The sequence below is a fragment of the Pelmatolapia mariae genome, linkage group LG6, assembly GCF_036321145.2.
Source record: "Pelmatolapia mariae isolate MD_Pm_ZW linkage group LG6, Pm_UMD_F_2, whole genome shotgun sequence".
NCBI classification, from domain to species: domain Eukaryota; kingdom Metazoa; phylum Chordata; class Actinopteri; order Cichliformes; family Cichlidae; genus Pelmatolapia; species Pelmatolapia mariae.
In genome coordinates, this window is record NC_086232.1 from 26,144,009 (window position 1) to 26,164,963 (window position 20,955).

The 20,955-nt window shown below is 40.7% G+C and overlaps 1 protein-coding gene across 14 annotated transcripts in view; it reads left to right on the forward strand.

The window, feature by feature from the left end:
• ptprdb (protein tyrosine phosphatase receptor type Db) overlaps positions 1 to 20,955 on the forward strand; it is a 150,675-nt gene that overhangs the window by 40,507 nt on the left and 89,213 nt on the right. For all 14 annotated transcript variants that reach the window (XM_063476372.1, XM_063476373.1, XM_063476385.1 and 11 more), the window contains exons 4-5: positions 810 to 885; positions 2,025 to 2,069. The gene's annotated coding sequence lies outside the window, so the exon portion shown is untranslated. The remainder of the gene's footprint in view (positions 1 to 809; positions 886 to 2,024; positions 2,070 to 20,955) is intronic.

Here is a 20,955-nt window from a genome sequence, read left to right on the forward strand (position 1 = left end):
TAATAATAAGAAGAAGAATTATAGATTTAAGTTGAAAATGTTCAAAATGCTCTTTTTCTTAAGTGGCTGATTCACAGCATGTGTGTGGAGGACTTTTGGTCAAAGTATTTAACTTCAATAAAAGACAAATATCATCATCAACGCAAGCAGTTGTGGAAACAACCCTGTAATCCTTTCAGATCCACACTGATTTCCCTCCACCAGTGATTGCTGCTTCTTGATGTCACTGGAGTCACAAAACATGGAAAAACACTGAAGAGTGACATCTGTATATCTGTGTGCAGGTCTGTGTGTGCATATGCATGTATGGTCTGTTACATTAAACATGACTCCTTGCTAGTATTCCCACATGGACCTTTGATCTGCGAGTGTGTACTTTTCATACTGAGGTGCTGCATGCTTTTCCCACTTGGGCATTTCAGCCCCTGTTCCACTCACAAGCCTGTACGTCTTGCTGGCATGGAAGCCTTAAAAGCCTTAAAAGCTCCCAGTGTAGAAGTTGAGCCGCGGCTGTCCATTTGACCCAGACTGCTTTTGGAACAACTGAGCTGCACTAGCTGAACTCGGGTTTCAGATTGGAAGCTTTGATCTGAATGCAATGATATAAACACACACACACACGTATCAATGCAAAAATGAGTGCAAGAAGAACATGGAGAACTTAGCTGAAAGTCAGAGTTGTCTTTAAGATCAGTGACTTCTTTAAAGCTAAAGCTCTGCTCTTAATTCCTTTCCTTCTCCTTCTTTCTCTTCTCTTTCCTTCCCCAACCCCTTTGCTTTCTCACTGTATCCTCTCTTCTCTCTTGCAGGAGAATTCTGGGGAGATTTCTTACTCTTTCATTCCTCAAGGATGAAGCAGCGCAGTGTGTCTGTGCACTGAAACAGGTAGGCAATGATTACCACAGTGAACGTCAAACAGACACATGCACACACATGAACATTTACTGTCAGAAGCCCCCTTTTCCCCAGGTGTTTTGTGTATGATCTATTTTGCTAAAAGGCTGCACCATGACCACTAAGGAAGAAACAGCAAGGGAGCACACAAAGATAAAGAAAGGAATGGAACCTTTCTTCTGATAGAGTGAAGAAAACTCAGAGGGAGATTCATCATAAGGCCCAGAGAAAAATCAAGTGAAGACGTTGATAGGATGAAAGTTTAACCAAACATCAGCTCCCCACAGGAGTAGCAAATCTGCTGCCGTCGCAGTGGACGGACCGGGAGAAAGACATGCAAAGAGACAGACTGACAGACAGGACAAGACAGAGCGGCGATCCCTTAGCTGTTTTTAAAATGCTGCCTCTGATACATTATTGAATATGCGGCTCTCTAACGCATCGCTGAGCTTTCCTCTCATGTTAGTGCTCAAGTTTGCATAGCGTCACCATTCTAAATATAAAGCATTCGCTCACCCCCTTTTATTTTTTGCTAAAAGATGCAGAGGCTGCACGTAGGCTGTGTGTTGCTCTGAGAGCCACTTTCCTTTTCTGAGGCTATAGCTGGAGTTTGAGTTGAGTTTGTGTGTGACTCATTTTGGTACCAAGCCTCAGCAAACTTTACAAAAACCAAAATAGATATCATCAAACTCCTTGAAAGCTGGCTAGATGGTGCATAGAGTATACTGAAGCACGATGAGTGCTTCACTGGGACTCGTATGTACTGTTTGCTGAAGGAAGGGGATTGATTTTGCTGCTCAACAGCAGGTGGAATACGGCAAATCTAAGACACCTCATTTTTCTTAGTTCCTTTTTTTCTAATATTTAATATGGTGAATTTCCGTGGATGTTGCAAGTCCTGAGACTTATATGTTTATATTGTGGAGTACCAGGTGTAATCTACAGGTGGCAGCAGAGCAGCATACCCAGCAGAAATGTTTCTGGAGCAGACTTTATTGGCTCATTTTAAGCAGCTAGGGCTTTTGTACAGTAGGGCCTTCATAAACCTCTGTGGCATCATTGCAAGTTTTCAAGCAGATCATTCTTCCGGTCCTAGAAAACCAATATTCTTCAATAATCTTCTCTTGCAGCTCCCACTTTCAAACTTCATGTGACAGGATGAACCATGAGCAAAGGTAATAAAGTTTGCTTTCTTTAACTGTTTCTGTGCTTGTGTGCTTCATTAGTGTATGCAGCGGCATGCACATTTTAAGGGTGTGTGTCTCTGTTGTCTGACAGATGTTGCTATGGCATGATTAGTCCTCTGTGTGTGAGGTTGCTATAGTGACTGTGGGTTGAGTGTTGGGGAGACCAGAGTGGAATAGAAGGGGTGCTGAGGATGAGAAGAGGGGGCGGAATAGGAAATGAAGTGCTTGTTGCCTCCGGCCTGCGTGTGTTTCTTTTTCTTGTTTTGTATGTGAGAGTGGGTGTGTTTGTGTGATGTTTATGTCTGTTTGTTTGTGTATCTGTATAAAGAGCACAGCATTGAAGAGACACTCGTCTGTGTAATTGGGAATTTGATCAAGATAACTCACTCGAATACACAGTCAATCATGTGCGCACACACATTTTCTTTCTGCGTAGGAGCGACAGAGACAGGGATCCTGTGATGGCTGGAGCGTGGGCTTGGGGTAACCTGTTCTGCCTCACAGACCAACACTATGAGTGGGTCATACTTATCACTTAAACCGCCACGTCAATGGAGCTGTTTAGCAAACTGGTACAAGCAAAAGAAATGCCCTCTGCCTCTGTGAGCACAGAGATTGTACAACACTAGTCTGAAGCACTTAAATGTAAGGCTCCAGAGTAGGACAGTATCAACAGTATTACCCTGAGGGTACCATCTTCCATGAGGCTTTGTCAGACCAAAGTGGGGATCCCTGAGATTGACTTTTAGATGTTTTGTAACCTTTTCTTTTCCTTTTGTGAAGTAAGAGACAGTTTGGGAGTTCTGAAACATATCTTGTTGGTTGAACTGCATAAAACTCAGACATGATTTACAGGTTTGTTTTAAGAGGAGGTCAAAAGCCACCTATAGACATAGAGATGATTGTGAACTCTTTTATCATTTTTGTGTTTCTATTGTTATCTGTAGGGATAACAATAGCGAGATCAACTTTTTATTACTTGATACACTTGATACACTTTCAAGTACTTGAGCTCTCTCTGTGTTTGATGTTGATTATGAGTACTGACCCACAACCTGTGCATTCCTAACCCTTGTTTGAGGTTCACGGTTTTGTTGTGCTCATGTTTACTGATCTGGTGGAGAAGCAATAATTTAGAGAGTATATTTAAAGGTTGAGTAATGTTATCTTATCTTCAATTACAACATATGAAGAAATAATTCATGATTAGTTTCTCCTTTTTTCTGCATTGGTAATTTTTCGACTTATTTTGAAATTGCCATTTGTTAGGGAATTCTTAGAAAAAGCTGTAGAAAGTCTATTCAGATCCTTATTACGCAAATTACATTTTTTTCCCAATCTATTACAGTCTAGCTTTCAAAAGCAGCACTGCACTGAGACTGTGCTTTTGAAATTCTATAACAGTCTTTTGATGGCTTCTAATGCAGGGATTTGTTCTGTACTCATTCTACTTGACCTCAGTTCAGCCTTTGATACTGTTGATCATAAAATTTTACTTAATAGGCTTAAGTTTCTGGCTGGTCTCTCTGGCTCTGTGTTTCATTGGTTTTCTTCCTATTTATATATTCCTCTGACAAGACTTTCTCTGTTAGGGTGAACAAGTTCTTCTCTGATTATGCCTCCCTAACCTGTGGGGGTTCCACAAGGTTCAGTAATGGGTCCATTATTATTTTTCTTTCTACATTCTTCTCCTACCTGGCACCATTAAGTATTTTTCTGATGTTTCTTAACATTTCTATGCAGATGACGTTCAGCTGTATATGTCTTTAAAACCTCACCAGCTGAATTGGCTGTTCGCTTTAGTCTCCTCTTTAACCCACATTAGTGACTGGCTCTCAAGCTATTATTTTGTTCTAAACACCGCAAGACTGAGGCTATGATTATAGCTTCTCCTCTATTATATACGAAAATCAGTCAGGCTCATGCTTCTATTTGTTCATCTGCTAGGTCCGGCATATTGGCATAATATTTGATTCCTCTCTATTTATTGTTCCTGTTTCTTTCATATCAGGAACATTTTAAAATGCAACATATGGTCTCTTTGGCCAAACCACAGATAATTGTTCATGCGTTTGTGTTATCATGCTTAGATTATTGTAATGCCCTGTTTACTGACTCAGATAAATCATCTTTTTGGGGGCCTCAAACAGGCACAAAACGCTGCAGCCAGACTATTAATCCATTCTAGTAAGGGAGCTCTGCACATTATCGCTATTTTATTTGTCAATTATTATTTAATATTTATTTATTATTTTATTTTATTTCTTTACCAGTAGATTTTAAGATCTGTTTTAAAATTCTTGTACTTAGATACGGAGCACTATATGGCCAGGATCCATAGTATTTATATAAACTTTTTACTAAACAAACCGGTCCTTGCAGTATTCGATCACAGGCTCAGAATTTGTTAGTTGTTTCTGGTATAAGATTAAAAACTAGGGCAATAGACAGCCTGTGGCACCAAGTCTCCCATTTTGAATTGCTATTACAGCTCTTGATTTTCTTGTTTATTTTACTCTGTCTTGTTGTACAGCGCTTTGTGATTGCTTGTCTGTGAAAGCGCTTTATAAATAAACTGTTGTGGTGGTTAACATGTTTACCGTACATATGAAAGTTCCCCCGTTTGATTCCAGAAGGACACACAAACTCAGCCTCAGCTAGTGTACTATTAGTGCCAGTCCCAAGACAGTTGAGAGGGTTGTGTTAGGAAGGGCATCCGGCATAAAATCTGTGCCAAATCAAACATGTGGATCCATCCGCTGTGGCGACCACTTGGGAAATAAGGGAGCAACCAAAAGAAATTAGTGGTATTTATGTCAGCTGCAGTGCACTTATCAATACAAATACAGTTCTGGTTTGGGATAAACCACTAAATGTTTGCCCTTTTTAAAATGCACTGTAGGTTTATGGGGTGCACAATCTCTGATCCCAGATTTCTTGATTTTGAAAATAAATAAAGAGTAAGTGAATAATTAAAGATATGATATTCAAAACCAGACGTACTCCCATATAGGAGATTTGTCTAGAATATGAATAGGGAAGCATGTTAAAATATCTTAAAATCTGTATTCCTTTATGTAAGGTGTCATGACATGAGGGATTTCTCTGGTAATAAAAACTGACTCAGCTTCTCACTACTCGAGCAGTAGATGAATACAAAATGTTTTTATCTGTACATCACTACTTCCATACTTTGTAGCATTCTTCATGACTTTAATCAAAGGATGAACGGATTAGAAATTTGTAGTCAAAGATCAAGGTCACTGTGACTTTACAGAACTGAGTTTGGGGATAACTCAAGACAATTCCACACCATTGTCTAATATAATAAACTGCTGATGTTTACCTTCAAGGTCAAAGGTCATTGTCACATCATAAAGCATTTTCTCACCTGTACTCCAGTCTGACATTACCCAGGAGAATTCACATACCCTCCACTGTCAGAGCAGATTTTTGATGGTTACCACTATCTCCTCACAGAAAGAAGGTTCTGTCTTGTTTCTTTTATGAGTTTGCACATTCTCCTCTTACCTCAATAGACTTCCTTTGGTTGGTGATAACCCCTTATGATGGAAGGGTGACCATGTTGTTCCCCAACCCTCACCCTAGGACACCTGGGATAGGCTATCATTATATTTAACTAACTACTTAATGCAATTTAATTCACATATACACATATAGATGCGTTTTGGCTTATACACATTAGTTTTTTCCTTCTATAAATATCTGCTTGTCTGTAAAGTTTGTCATTATTTTTGTTATTCAACTGTTTGTTTTTGATTTATAGGCACATTTGGTTTATTTGCCATTATTACTTTATTTCTTTCTTGATTTTTTTCTCCCTGCACATTCAACAGAAAGGGAAATGGAAAAATGCAAATGTTAAATGTTCATGCAAATGTAGAAAATGGGAGACAGGATTACTAAAGAAATATGTGACAGAGTGTATTAAAATGTTAATATTTTAATCACCTAGGTGTGGAAAAACAACTTGCCAGAATTAGCTGATCTCTTCCCAGGAGGGCCCACCTTAAGTAAGCCAATCGCACTTCACATAACAAACCCTTAAGGTCCCTTGCCTATGCACAGCAAACCGCCCTTGTGCTTGTCTCCAGAATCTCCAGATTGCACAGCCTGATGTGAATAATAGTCATTGTGAGAGATATAATGTGCTGTACCATACAGGGCTGGCTTCACACAGGGATTACACCTAGATGATTCTTCAATAGAGAATTTAGTCTCGGGTAGCCGAGCTTAATCCGCGGCTGTGGAAGCAGACCACAGTGCTGTGGAGCCATGGCCAGATATGACAAAGAACAGAGAGCAGCCAGATTAGTTCATACTAGGAAAAGGGCTGAGCTTGAAGCTGCCTGACAGAGCGTCTCTTGACAGCTCCTCCCAAATCTCTCTGCTCTCTCTAATGCAGGCTGAGGGAAACATTGTTCCCCTTTCTGTCTTTTGGCTTTCTCTCTTTCTTTTGCTCTGTCCTTGTGTCTCTATGTGAGGTAATACCAACACATAGAGAGAAACAGTGTGTGTGTGTGTGTGTGTGTGTGTGTGTGTGTTATCGCTTCATTAGCCTGTGGATTTCTGGGTCAGTCATAGCCTTGTTCCCACTGTCTCAGATGCGGTAATTACCCTCACGTGAGCCTCGTCTGATAATTAGGATGGTCCAAGCAGGACTCAGCCATACATGCACATACACACCCTTCATGCTCATACGTGTGAGTTATTAGTGGAGAGCTTAACATGCAGTACAGTACTAATGGGATTATCATTGCTAAGGGTTCCACTCATCAAGCTCTCACTCCTCTCTCTACTCATCATCAAGCAGAATTCTCAAACAATGAGAAGACTCATTGCTTTCTATGCAATGTAATTCTTTCTCTTTTTCGTGTTTCTTTCTTCATTACCTTTAAGGACATTTTAATGAAAGTTCATTCAATGGATTCTGTGGATGGATGGCAGCACAGGGGCCTTCACAGATGTGCACGCTACTCATGCCAAGAGCACTAATGCACATCCACAGCATCACAAATACTGGCTTTTCAATTGCGCACTGGAAAAAAATTTATGGTCCCTCTCCTCTTTAGCCTGAAGGACGCAGCCTTCATAATTTCCAAAAAGAATCTCAAGTCGTGATTTGTCAGGGAACAAAATCATTTTCTACTTCACTCTGGTCTCCATCTTAAATGAACTTGAGCCCAGACCATGCCCTTTTCATGTTTATGCATGGATTTTCTTTGAATAGCAGTTTTAACTTGTATTTGTTATTGCAGGGACAGTTTTTGTTCATAAGGATTTTCTAAAGCTATTGACCCCGTTCTCTGATTTCCACAACAGAATTTCATCTGGTTTTAGTTGAAATTTTAAAAATCACAGCCACCTAAATATTGTTTTTCAGCCATGTCCAAGATTTATCCAGCTCATAATCACTCAATAATATTGTGACATCATTCCCAGTGTCTTTGGCAGCCTTGGCCTACTTTGAAGGGCAGCTGGCTGACATGAATCACAAACAGTGTGTGCATGTTCAAATTCCCTCTGGCTTCCATCCACCTAAATTTCACCTTTTTATTTTTTGTTTGTACCATCAACAGGTTTGCAGGAAGTATGACACGCAATCGATGCTTGTATCACTGATGTTACTGACTTCTTCTGAGATTAATTCCTATTGACTTAACCAAATCTATTGCATTGACTTCCTACTAGGCACTTTATTAGACTCATTTTTTGCAAATGCCACGTGGCTCATTGGTAGTCACTATAAATCACTCATAACAGGAAGCTTTAACATAACCAGATAGGTTTGATTGTCCCAGACAAACCCCCATTTATCTAAAACTTGTACTAACAAACTGACAAGCAGGGAGTCCATGCAAGAGCTTTTTTTGGTCCACCAGAAGAGAGTGAGTGTTTGAGAGAGAAATAGAAGCGCTTTTACAGCCTGCATTAGCTGATTGTCTGTGTTACTGTTTTATGTACAGCATATACTGAAGTCTCCAAGTCGTAATAGTTTTATTTTAAATTTTTGAACTGCTTTTCCATGCACCCATCTTTAATTCTTATTTTGAAAGGCTGAGCTTCTCTGAGATGCTCTTTTAAGCTGATGCACCGTTACTGAATTGTGATCAAGTAGGTTTTTTTGTTTATTTATTTATTTATTGTTAGAGTTACACAACTTTTTCAGTCTTTTTTTACCCCATCTCTGCTTTTTGAAAAGTGTTCCTGGGATCAGATTAAAATGACCTTACATTTTTTAAAGAAATGTGGTTCTCAATGATTGAATTCTGTTTTTTTCCATTATTTTTCTCATCATTCCCTGTCTGTTTCTGCTGTTGGGTTTAAACAAAATATCTAAAACACCAAAATAAGATCTAAATTAGTTTCTATCTATGACTATATAGTAGTATTTTCCAAGCGTTTTGGTCAGTGACTCCATGCAAACAAAGAGTTATCTCAGATTGCATATGCAGTTCTGACCACTTAAACCAGACTGTTTTGTTTGTTTTTTCTGTGCATCTGAATCTGTTTAGAGGCACTGAGAATTGAAACAATCCAGTATTTAACCAGAAAACATGGGAAGAGGAAAATGTTTTGTGCAAGAAATAGTTTTATGCTTTATTGCCATAAACCCACATGTTGTCTTGCAACCACCTGGACAGTCTGAACACCAGACTAGGAATTACTGGTTTATAGTCATGTGTGTCATAATGAAATTAATTAAACTTAGAGTAAGCTTGCATAATATAGTCTGTGCAAAAGTGCACAGGCACTTGAACAGGTTTTCCTACTCAAAGTGATGCATGAAAAAAATCCTTACATTTGAATAAGAATATGAAACCAAAACAGAAGAGAAAAGACTGTGAGGAAAAGTAATACTGATTTGTTGGTCTGTTCATGTATCTTTTAGTTAAAATGACATATTAACCTCTCCTCATCTGAGCCACTCTCGGCCCTCTCTCCCATCGCCACTGCACCCATTTCATCAGCTCATTTAAAAGTAATATAACCCATAACCATTCAATTTTCACTGTGTTTATTCTGTTGACAGAAATGGTAATGGAGATATTGACTGCAGAGCGATTGTGTCTAGGCCATTGTGCTGAGTGGTTCGATTGAGTGGAGTGGATGACTGGAGGGCTATCTATCTGTGATATTACATATAGTGTTGAAGTCATGGGAAAGAGAGACCCTCTGAAAGCCACGAGCTTAAATACCATGCATAACACGCACAAACATAAAAGGACAGCACAGACACACACACAGGCAGACACACAGGCAGTGGATTAGGATGGGGATTATCAAAGCATAGCTGTAAAACAGGCAGAGACAGATCAGTGTCATACTTCATAAGCACTCGCACACACACATTGAGTGTGTATTAAGAGTGTACAGTAAGATGGATTTATTTTGAGGTGGATGGTATGATGACTTTGGTTCACGCATCATGACTGAGCACCATTCAAGCTTAAATAGGAGGACAGTTCGGTTTAACAGTAGAGAAGCTTTAGCAATCAATTATGGAGCTATAGAGCTCGTATGGAGGGAACATAAAGCTGCAGATATTTCCTGTCTGGGTCTTGAAGCATTTTACAATGTGTGTTTTTACTTTCTACTGAATGACCAAAGTGAAAAGTTACAGTGAAGCACACATTTGAGAGCTTTATATGTTTCTATTACATCCATAAAAAGAAAAAGAAAAAACCTCAGATGATGAGCTGTGATCCAGCTAGAGTCTGACAAAAAGTCAATGAATGCCAAGCAGATAATATTTGACCCTCTGGGTAGAAAGGATTGTGATCAAGGTTACTTTTAAACTGGAATGTCAAAACAAGATATGTCTTCTTCAAGTCCCTAATCATTACCTTTATAGCTGTACAGGCTATTACGATTGTCACCTAATTAGTCACTTTGTTAATTCTTAGTAGAAAAAAATATTTTCCCTATATCTAAAGACATAAATTCTTTCTGTGTCACTGTGGTCTGATTAACATCTATAAGGGCTAGACATACAATAATTGTAATTTTCATGGTTGATTTTGATTTTTCTGAAAGCGTGACCTGCTTTTCTTTCAAAGAACTATAACTGCCATCATGTACAAACAAAAATGAACTTTTCTTCTCTTACTAAAATAACAGAAAACAAAGTTCTCTGCTTCTCGAAAGAGGTACAGATAATTAACTGAAAATGAACTGCTGTACTTTTATCTGATGATTTTACCTTACTAAACAAAAGCAGGTGCAGCCGATTTATGCAACAAAACAAGCCTCAGTTACTTACATAATTTTAGAATACGTTTTATGCTTCACCAGATAACAGGACATCAACCTTTTTCTCTCGTCTCCATAATTTTGCTTATACCTGCTTTGGTCCTTTCACTGCTGATACCCAGGCTCATAATAAAGCTGTTGACTTTAGCTTTAGCATCTTCAAACAAGGCATGTTGAGCTGGGTGATGGTGATATTCACCTACGGTTTACTAAAGCTAAATTTGTGGCTTGCTCACTAACAGTGAAAACTTTGCTAATAGCCAATGGCTGCATTCAAACCACCTGATAGCATATTGGGACTGTTTGCCTGCGCCACTGTGCGTGTGTTGCATATGCATAAAACAGACTGGCACGTTATTGGATATAGGTGAGAGCGACCACGGTCTGAGCTTAGCTCACTGAAAATGTGTTCAGTTCTGGTCTTCAGCAGGCTGATCGGTGCATCTTTAATGGTGGCTGGTGGACTTTGTAACCAATCTTGACCTAAGTTGTCATGCTGAGCGTGGAAGACATAGACACAAACTCACATAATCAGAAAATGAGAGCTCTCAACCACTCACCTTGTTAGTTTATAACAGTCTCTGATTCTGTGCACTGCTGTGAATCAGAGTGCATATGAGCTTTATACTTTGTGCTGTTTCTGATGAATTTCAAAGTAAATGGTAAATGGATGCATTTATCTTTTCTAGTCTTATCGACTACTGAAAGTGCTTTTCACTTGAAGCCACATTCAACAAATACCACACACTTTCATACAGCGCTTTATTGAATACATACAAATCTTTATAACACACAGTGACATATCCAGGGCAGTTTTGGGGTTCAGGATCTTGCCCAAGGGCACTTTGATATGGCGACTGAACCATAGACCTTCCAGTTAGGCAGGTCTGTACTCATCCTAAATATTGCGATGGTACCTTTTAAAATCTGTCCACACTAGTCAGAGCTCAGTCACACACTTCATATATGATGAAGCACCAGTCATATGCTGACTGAGAGCCTCAATCTGCGGCCATCTAAACTTTAGCCCTGCCGCATCAGGCATGTCGGTCACCAGACATCTGTCATCAGCATGCAGCTCAGCGGAGGTCTGTGGCTCCTCCGTGATCCCATCTTCTCTACTACTGTCAAATATAATAATCAATCTCTTCTTTGCTTCCTTTTATATTCACTCTGCATATTTCTGCCTGGTCTACTCAAACTCTCCCCTCTTACCCTCCTCCTCTTTCTCCTCCTCCACATTTCTCCTCTCTTCTTTCAGCATGCTGAAATATATAACTAGCAATTTGCCAATCTCTCCCCCTATGACACACATGCACGCTCGCGCAGACGCTCATGCACACACAGACACATGCAGAGTTATCCAGACCGCAAGAGCTTCTGTGGTGTATAATGACAGATAATTGGCTATTGTGGGTTTGCCCTCGGCAGCAGGAACCAATCACAGTGACAGCCACTTCTCTGTGACCCGTGCATGCGCGCGTGAGCGTGTGCGTTCATGCAAGTATGAGTCTCTGTGTGTGTGAAGTGCTGATAGTATTTTATTTTGCTGTCTGCTTTTGTTGCTCGGTGCATAGAAGTAATTGCTTGTCGAGTGTGTACAGCAAGTAACTGACAGCTCTCTTTATAGTTCACAGTAATGCATTTATGTAAACATAAATAAGCTGTTCGGCGGCAGCAGTTTGTGTGACAGTGTGCGTGTGTGTGTGCGGGAGCGCGATTGTGTGAGTGTGAATATGCAGGTACAGCCTCCTTATATAGCACAAATTTCTTTTGCTCCTCGTTTTACATTTTCAGGGTTTATACACCCAACTTGAGAATCTACAGCCTAACACAGTGCAGCCTTGCCAACAACCATCAGTACTGTGATCATTTGCCACTCATTTTGAGTCAGCATCCATGGGTAATGGTCTGTCTGCTTGACATTTGTATAGAACCTGTTGAATCCAGCTGTTCCTAACAGTAGAATAATGATTTTCTTTTTTCTTTTTCTTTTTTTTGGGGAGGTGAAAAACAATTCTGATGTGTTTCACGCTGGAATGAATTGTCACCACATCAGCACCACCTTTAGCTCCTACAGTGGTGCTAATGAAGGATATCTTGCTCTTTTTCCTTTTTTCGTGATTCGCTCATTTATTCCTCAATCCTGCTTTCTGTCTCTCTTTCTCTACCACTTCCTCTTCTCTTGCTGTCTCTTCACTCTTTTATCTCTCTCCCTGTTTGCACCGATTCTCATTTCCGCTCATTCAATAGTGGGAAGTGCTGATCCAACCCATGCACACAGACTAAATGAGATCCTGTGTGCGTGTGCGCGTGCAACGTGTGCATGTAGCTCTGTGAGCATGATTGTTTCTGTATTGCTAATACACTGTACCATAAAAATGTGAGCATTTGTGTGCGCGTGTGGAGGAGGAGTTGTGTACTTCATCATGCCAGCCAGTTCAATATTCCCAAATGCAATTTCCTCAATGTGAAAAGCTCAGGCTGGGTGTTCATCATTCTATACTCCCTTCTTAGTGTTCAATAAAAGCTTCTTTAGAACTGCCAGGCTGCTCGCTCTGTGGCTCTTCCTATTTTGTCACGCCTTCATTTTCAGTCTTTCTGACCGTGCACAGTCAAGCACACGTGCACGCACGCACACTTTGAAGTGTCATACCTTTGTGGCCTTTGTTAAACAGATCTGTCTCAGGTGCACGGTTACAATGTGTATCATAGCATGTTGCCTGAATACTTCTTTGTAATTCTGCTCAACATCCTGAGCCTGTAACATGTCATTGAGACCACCTAAGCTCATCTGCATTGTGTTTGCAAAAATCGATTCTAGTTATGGAGGTTTTAACAGTTATATATAAATGAAAACACATTTCAGAAATCGATCATTTCCCGTTGCGAAAGCTCTGAAATACCTTTTCCAGCAGCTATTTCAGAGGGGATTGACATCGTCAGAGCTAAATCAACATGTTTACACTAGTAAAAAAGAAAAAATGCTCAGTCCCTTTAAGACTGATAGCAAAGAATTCATAAAAGAAAATGGTAGGTATAGAGTGAATTGGACAATACAAATGTGTTGTTATCCTTGTTTATCCTTTTAGCGTGATTCCAATATATGACTGCAGAAAAGAATATAGCTTTCATACACTACAATAAACAAGTCAACAGCATTTCCCCTGACATCCCCCTGACTGTTTATGCCCGCCTTATTAGTTGCATTAGTGTCTCCCGCTATGAAATTATAGTCGTAATTGTCCAGGTGCAACTAGAGAAGGTGCCATCTCCAATACCAGCCAAAGTCGCTAACGGTTAGCAGTCCACTGCAGCCTCTAATGTCTGTGTAGAAAACAAATGACGGGAGCACTAGCAAATGCCAAGTTGGTGCCTAAAGGAAGGAAGAGATAATGATGTGTTATGCAGTCAGAGATGTGCAAATTATACAAAACTAATTTTTCACATACACTAAGAGAAAGATGCCCGTGCGTGTCATTGACTTGTCAGTGTTTAGCTTCTGATCCATCTGGCAATCCCACCGTACTAAAAATGACCTAAAACACGCAGCTGGAGTCATAAAAACACAATCTTAAGCTACAAGGACTGGGATTCCTGCAACAGATAATAAATATCCTGAGCACAGAGCTCTGATCTCAACATCACAGAGTGAATCTGGGAGTACAGAAAGAGACAGGAGCGACCAAGAATCCACTACACAAGTGGAAGGCTTTCCTTGAGCAAGTTCAAGCCTGAACCGTGTAACATTTTCCTGTGTTTAGTGAACCTCCATGAAATTAAAAAAATAATCAATTAAATATAAATTTGCATATATCATCAGGCATTTTCTTGCAGATCACTCCTTTAAAATGTATCATGCAATTTTAAAAAATTGAAAAAGTCAACCTGATGATGTAGAAGTGTCAAAATCTCACAAAAACGTGTCTATCAAACATGATACACAAGGGATAATGGATAAATACGGTGAAAACTATTCTTCTCAGTATCTAGAGTCATACAGTTTGCATAGCATGTACACGCTGTACAGCATGTGTGTGTATGTATGTGGGAGTCGAGTGTGTTAGGAGGGGGACATTAATCATTAAGATCATTAAGGTTAAAGAATGTGTGAGTGTGTGTCTGTGCGAGTAGTGCAAGTGGGTGGTACTGTGACTCTCTGTGATGCTGAGATTGGAGGCAATTATTGAAATGTCATGGCTTTAATGGGCTTCTGCTCTGTTCCCCTCTCATAAGTCATGACTTGAACTTTTAAAGTGATGAAACAAGAGCCCGTATGCTGCGACGCTGTGTGTTTATTAAATGCTTTTTTGTTTAGCGTACTGGATCTTTCCTTTGTAGCCTCCTTTTACCTTCATTTATGTGGTTTTCTTTCTCTCGCAGGCTGTCTTGTGGCAAACCTTTTCAACCCGTCAAGCGTGCATGTCAGCAACAGAATTAATGATGACTGCTTTCTAAATATAATTAATGAAACAATCCCATTTATGTTATCTTTTAGAAGATGAAAGCACCACATGCCGCAGGTGGCGTGATGCAATCGGCTTCTTTAGATTGATACTTTTTCTCATTTTGCCTCTTTAGCTTGGACTTGAAACGAAGTAGTCAAGGAATTATTAAAGTGTGGACCACATTGTTGTTTGGACCAGTCCTAAAGCTCCTGTTATCTTTCTGATAGGTTTTTATTTGTTGTTGTTATTTTTACAGCCTAATTACGCCCTCTTGCACTTGCTATTCTTTGTACAGCTTATTGAGATTTCTCATTAAGCTGCTACCAAATGCAAATTACACAATAATAATGAACTCGAGACCTTTATCGCCTTAATTTGTCATGAAGTAATGAGGCAGCAGGCTGCACCTGACCATGAGACTTTTTGTCAGTGAACTTATTATTAATAAGCTTGTGAAAATGGAGGGATGATGTTAAAAGGAAAACATGGCTTTAATTCTTGAATGGCAAAAGAAATATTTCTGTTAAACATCTTGAATTAAAGCTGAAAGTCTCACACTTCTTTTTAATTACTTTGTTTTAAATTCCATGGTGTCACACAGAGTGAAACGTACAAAAATTGTGCTACCATCCCGATATTTATGGACCTCGCTACTATCTCTACACCACAGGAGTAAATCCATAAGTGAGCAGGACACTTTGTATTACAATCACATTCTTTTCACTTATTTAAAAAAGCCTGGAGTACAACCAGCTTTCCCAGAGCTGTCGGGACTTTTCGTAAAATGAAAATGAAAACATATTGGAACAATTTGCACATCATTTAAGCCCCATATTTAATTGGAAATGGTACAGAGACAAGATATGAAATGTCAAAAACTACACTATTATTGTTCTTATCCTCACTTTGAATTTTGTTCTTATTTACATTTCACAGTCCCCAATTTTTGGAAAATGGGATTTTAATTTGTTCTATCTGCTTGTTAACAGTTTCGCAGAGAATATTATTGTTCCAGTTTGTGCCACAGTGGAGCACTGATATGTTCATAGGGGTTAATAAGTGCATTTAAACAGTACTCAGTAAAAGGCACGGTTCATGCATGGCTTTAAAGCTGATAAATAAATTGGCTCAAAGTGTGCACAGTGCCTGCGGGGAGCATGTGAACCATAGTGCATGTGTGTGTGTGTGTGTATGTGTGTGTGTGTGTGTAGACAATCTTGCGTTTTCACATACAGAAAGCATCCATGCATAAACACACACTGAACGTTGAGCACACAAATCCATACATATTTATTAGAGGATCAGCTGACTATTTTATCAAGAGCTGTTTGTACTATGGACTTGATAGAGAGCGCGGGGTGAAATGAAGCAAAACAATAGCAACAATAGTTGCAAAGAATAGTATAGGAAACAAACTGAAACATTAGCACATGTGTATTGTGCAAACGTGGTGCTGTGTCTTGAAGCTTATCAAAACAGAGCTCTGAATTCTATTTTAGCCAGTGACGCTATCTTGATGGCAAACCCCTTATCTCCTATGTGCTGAGTTGTTATCTTTTGAGTGTCCTTGCATGTGCCTGTGCATCATCATGCACGTATGGGCATTCACATCGTTCTCCCGTGTGCGTCTGCGAGAGAAACAGAGCTTTGCATCTGTGTGGGTGTGTGTCCGTGTATGCCCCAGCCCTGCCTGAGGTTGTGTTTTCTTTCACCCAGTGAGCTGAGGAGTTTCTGCAACAAAAGCACGTTTACGGCTCTCCATCTCATTTACATTGTGCTGATGGGAATCTGCTGAACGACTGATTGTGTTTGGTGTTCTAGGTCAGCACACACAGATAAGTCTGTGTACATCTAAGTGTTTCCCTATGTGTGTGAGTGGCGCACGCGTGTCTTAAGGCCCGTCTCGCCGGCTGACTTTGCTGACTTTCTGTATCTTTGTCAGCCCTGACGCTGTTAGCTTTTTACACGCCATCAATAATTATTTTCACACAAAACTTGCTCTGCAGCTCATCATAAAAATGAAATGTAGAAACACTGTAAGCCACACTGTGTTTAGCCTCACACGCTGTTATAGGCCTATACATAATTATTGATTTGATCTCCTTATTAGAGTGAATTGTTGAAGCTGCTCAGAACACGTTGTTGCCTGCGAGGAGGACTTCTTTTATGACCATTCTGGCATATGAATACACAGCAATGCATTAAATTAACACCAAACTAAATCACTAACATCCATACTGGCATAATCTTGTTAGAAGCATGTAATCGCTGTAAGCAGTTCCATCTGGTAAGATTTTGGATTTGATCTTGCACTCATCATACAGTTAACTAAGCTGTAGTCAGAGCAGTTCATCTGTTTGGCAAAATTAAGGTGAAAATTATTTTGTTTCTGCTATGCCTTGAAATCACCCCGTTGGACTCCTTTTTCTGTATAATAGCACAATTTGACGACTGTTGGCCTAATACCATGAAATGTTCAGGCAATAGCCCGAGTTTATCTGGGAACTGCTCCTAGCTGCAGATAAGATCAACACCACTTGTCCACAGATAAATTGCTCCTGTGATTGCACCCCTCCCTCTAAAATTCTGCATTTTATCCCAGAGAGCCTTTTGACAAAAGAAGAAAAAAATATATAAAATCTAAACATGAAGTTTTAATTTTCCCAAAATAATTGACAACACTGACATTGCCAGTGTTTGACATAATCACTCCCCCCCAGGCAGAGGAGATGATGGATGCCATATCTCTTCATTCTGTTGTGATATAACACGTAACGCACAAACTGCATTAAAAGTCAGCTCACTGCTTATTTCACTCCTGTCAATTTGATAAGACACCGAAACTGAATATGTGACTACTGCCGAGCTCCTTATCCACCAGCCCTTTCTCGCCACTCGTTTGCCTGGACGATCTCATCTCTTGCCGGGGGAGGGAGTGACGATAACGGGAGTTGAAGCCTTTTGGCGATTCCAAATCGCTGTATGGAACTATGCAACGGACTCCCCAGAAATAGCGTCGCAAACATTATGAGCGGCGCCTGCGGCTTTAAATCTGCCCCAACTTCACTCCAGCCACCACACCGGGGGACTTAAGCAGCTACCTTACCGAGTCACACACACCGGGTAGGAAATTATTGGAGCGAGAGAGAGAGAGAGAGAAAGAGAGAGAGAGAGCAGACGCACGGCGCTGGATTATTTGGGCAAAGCGGCTGCAGCCACGGTGGATGTTACACGGGGAGACGAGTGACGGAGAGCTTCAATCTATTCAGACTGTGAGTTTTTCCCAACGACGGCGCCTGGCAGGACGCTGATATGGTGAGCGCGCCTCTCGTCATTTTGCCCGTAGTTGCTTTTTCTTGTTGTTGTTTTTGTTGTGCACAGCCGAGCCTTAACTTCTTGTCATTAAGCGTTCCCTTTGCAAAGCGTCCATTCGCATCTTTCCGCTCGTGGTGTGTGCGCGTGTGGGTGCATGCGTGCGCGTCCGTCCTCCGGCGTTAAACACGTAGACCGGCTATATAATCAGACTATTTTGGCGGATCCGTCCTGTCCAGCATGAGCAGGTACTTGTTTTATGGGTGTTTCAGGTGCAAGCCCTGGCTTTGAATTCGCACCATTTGGGAAATCATTGTGATATTTCTGTTATATTTAGGACTTGGAGCTTGTCGTGGAGAGTCAATGGAGAGTTCGTGCTCATCTTAATTTGTCCTGATCAATTTTCATAATTGTGATCGGTTTATTAGAGCCTGTCCTTTTCTGTGGGAGGCTATTCTCTCGTTGTGTTATTCCTATAGGGGCTTTACAGGACAAGATGACTGTTGCCCATTGATCTTTGTGCTCTTTATTTTATGTCACAGCCATATAAATATACACTTAATAGATTGTTAATCAGAATTGCATTTCTGTCTGTTTTGCTGCGAGATGACCACAGTTCTTTTCGCTTTAGGGCGGCCCATGAAATGAGGTTTTTAATGCTGATTAGAGATTAAGGAGGCTGTAAACCGCTTGGTTTCCACCGGGGTTGATGCCTGCCTGGGGTTTGGTGCTCCCCCTCTAAACATGCTCAGAGGTATTTTCCCATGACTGGACCGATGCCACCGGCACAGAGGAGACTGGATGGACTGCTAATGGTGTAGACTCAAAGCAACAGGACTTGTTAATGGCTGTCAGTCACCTCAACCTGTATTGAGTTGGCTCCTTGCGAATTTATGCAAAATTGCGTGAACATTTTAGACTCTAGCAGGCTACAGTGGATTATAGAGGGCGAATTTCTGCCTGTGGATTTCACTGCCAGCCTGCATCCAGTCCATTGGACACATATAAGAGGTAATTCGAAACACAGCTGATCTTCGTGAAGCATGTCCAGGTTATCAAGTCTGCAATATGCTCTCACCTGTGAGAGATGTAATGACCGCATACAGTTTTGCTGCTATATTCCTGTATTTATGCCATAACTCAAAGACTCTAATGTGCTGTAATGTGCTGATGGCTGTGTGTGTGTGTTTTTGTGTATGTGTGTTTGACAGCAGTCAGCAGTCTTGCTCAAACACTGTCTATGGCAGCATTACAGACCTCACTAGCTTACAAATCAATCATGCAAGTACTTTTACAGCAATTAGGTTTGAGGATGTGAGAGAGAGATGTAGATAGAGAAGGTAAGTAAGAGAGGTGCCTGCATGTGCTTGACTGATATCACATATGCAGTTGTTTCTCTAACCCCACTATGCTTTAATCTACATTTAGCATGCTATGGAAAAAAAAACTACACTTACTTTTTTTTTTTTAATGATGCGTCCAAGTTATATTTAATTTAATGACCAGGTGTTCATCGCATTAATATGCTATGCAAAGAACTTGTGAAAGGTTTTTTAACACATAAGTGTAAGCACTTCCTAATGTGTATCTTAAAACGGAAAGCTGAAACCAAATAATTCCCTTCCCGAAACACTGATGAACACTGTGATGGCAGCTATGATTAGCTGCCTGTTTGATGTGAACTGTTAAAAAGAAAAGGAATACACGCATACATGCATCACAAGACCTGCTTTCGCTGCTCTCTGCAGATACTTTTCGGGCACATTAAGTAGTGACTGCTACCGCTTTTACGACCACAGGCTGCTACTGTCGGGTCAGAGGTGCCCTGTGACATGCCAGTCTGCAGATGAACAAGTTTACTCCAGCTGATCTTCTGCTGTTTTCCTGAGCTGTGTGTGATTGTGCACACATGTGGGCGCGTGTGCACGTGTACATGCGTGGCTCTGCAGCTGTTCCACCTTGCGGAGAGATTAAGTTTCACAAGATGTGATGGATGCCAGTGTCTGCAGAGCCAGCTGTGTGTGTGCATGTGTTTGTGTGTGTATCTTGCTTGCTTGTCAGCACTTTTCTGTGTACACATATGCACTAAGCTGTGACATGATTGCCTATACATGCAGTAAATGTTGGGCCAGGTTGGGTGACGTTAAGGTCAGGGATGTCATGAGTTGGGCTGGTAATTATAGTGGCTGTGCTATTGGTCCCCACACCCCAGCCTACAGAGTCTAAACCAGAAAAACATGAGCGGGTCAACAGTGCCAGATTGCTGCCCGAGTCAAGCTGTTCTGCTGATAACAAAAGACAGAGTCAAGAAAAAAAAGTTATACAGAGGAAGAAGACGACAGGCTGGCCTTATTATAAGGAAAAAAAGGTTCTTGTTAAAAATATCTAGCTAGATATTTCTTATATTTATTGCCTGGTGTGGTGGAAGAGTGAAAAAGTAAGCGTGCCTACAATTATATTTCCCTTCACTCATGATCTGTAAATGTTTTAGAAGAGGCTATTTTGAGAGACACGCTTGTGGTGAAAGGAAGCCGTAAGTCTAAAGGGATGAGCAGGAGGCACTTGCTTCAGCTACAGTTAGCCAGCATCCAGCTGTGCCGCTGCTTGCAACAGTGATAAGATGACGAGCCGAGAGGAGTGGAATAGGTGGACGAGCAGCTGAAACAAGTGGAAGAGGCACAGCGATGCTATTGATTTACTTTGCAGTTGGAGGGGACAGCTTCCAATCTATATCGGCTTTCCCTATCATCTGTCCATCGGTTCACCCCCCTGTCTCAGCCTTCCCCTCTTTTTCTATGTCTGATATCTAGATTGCCCCCTGCTTTCACTTTCCCACACTC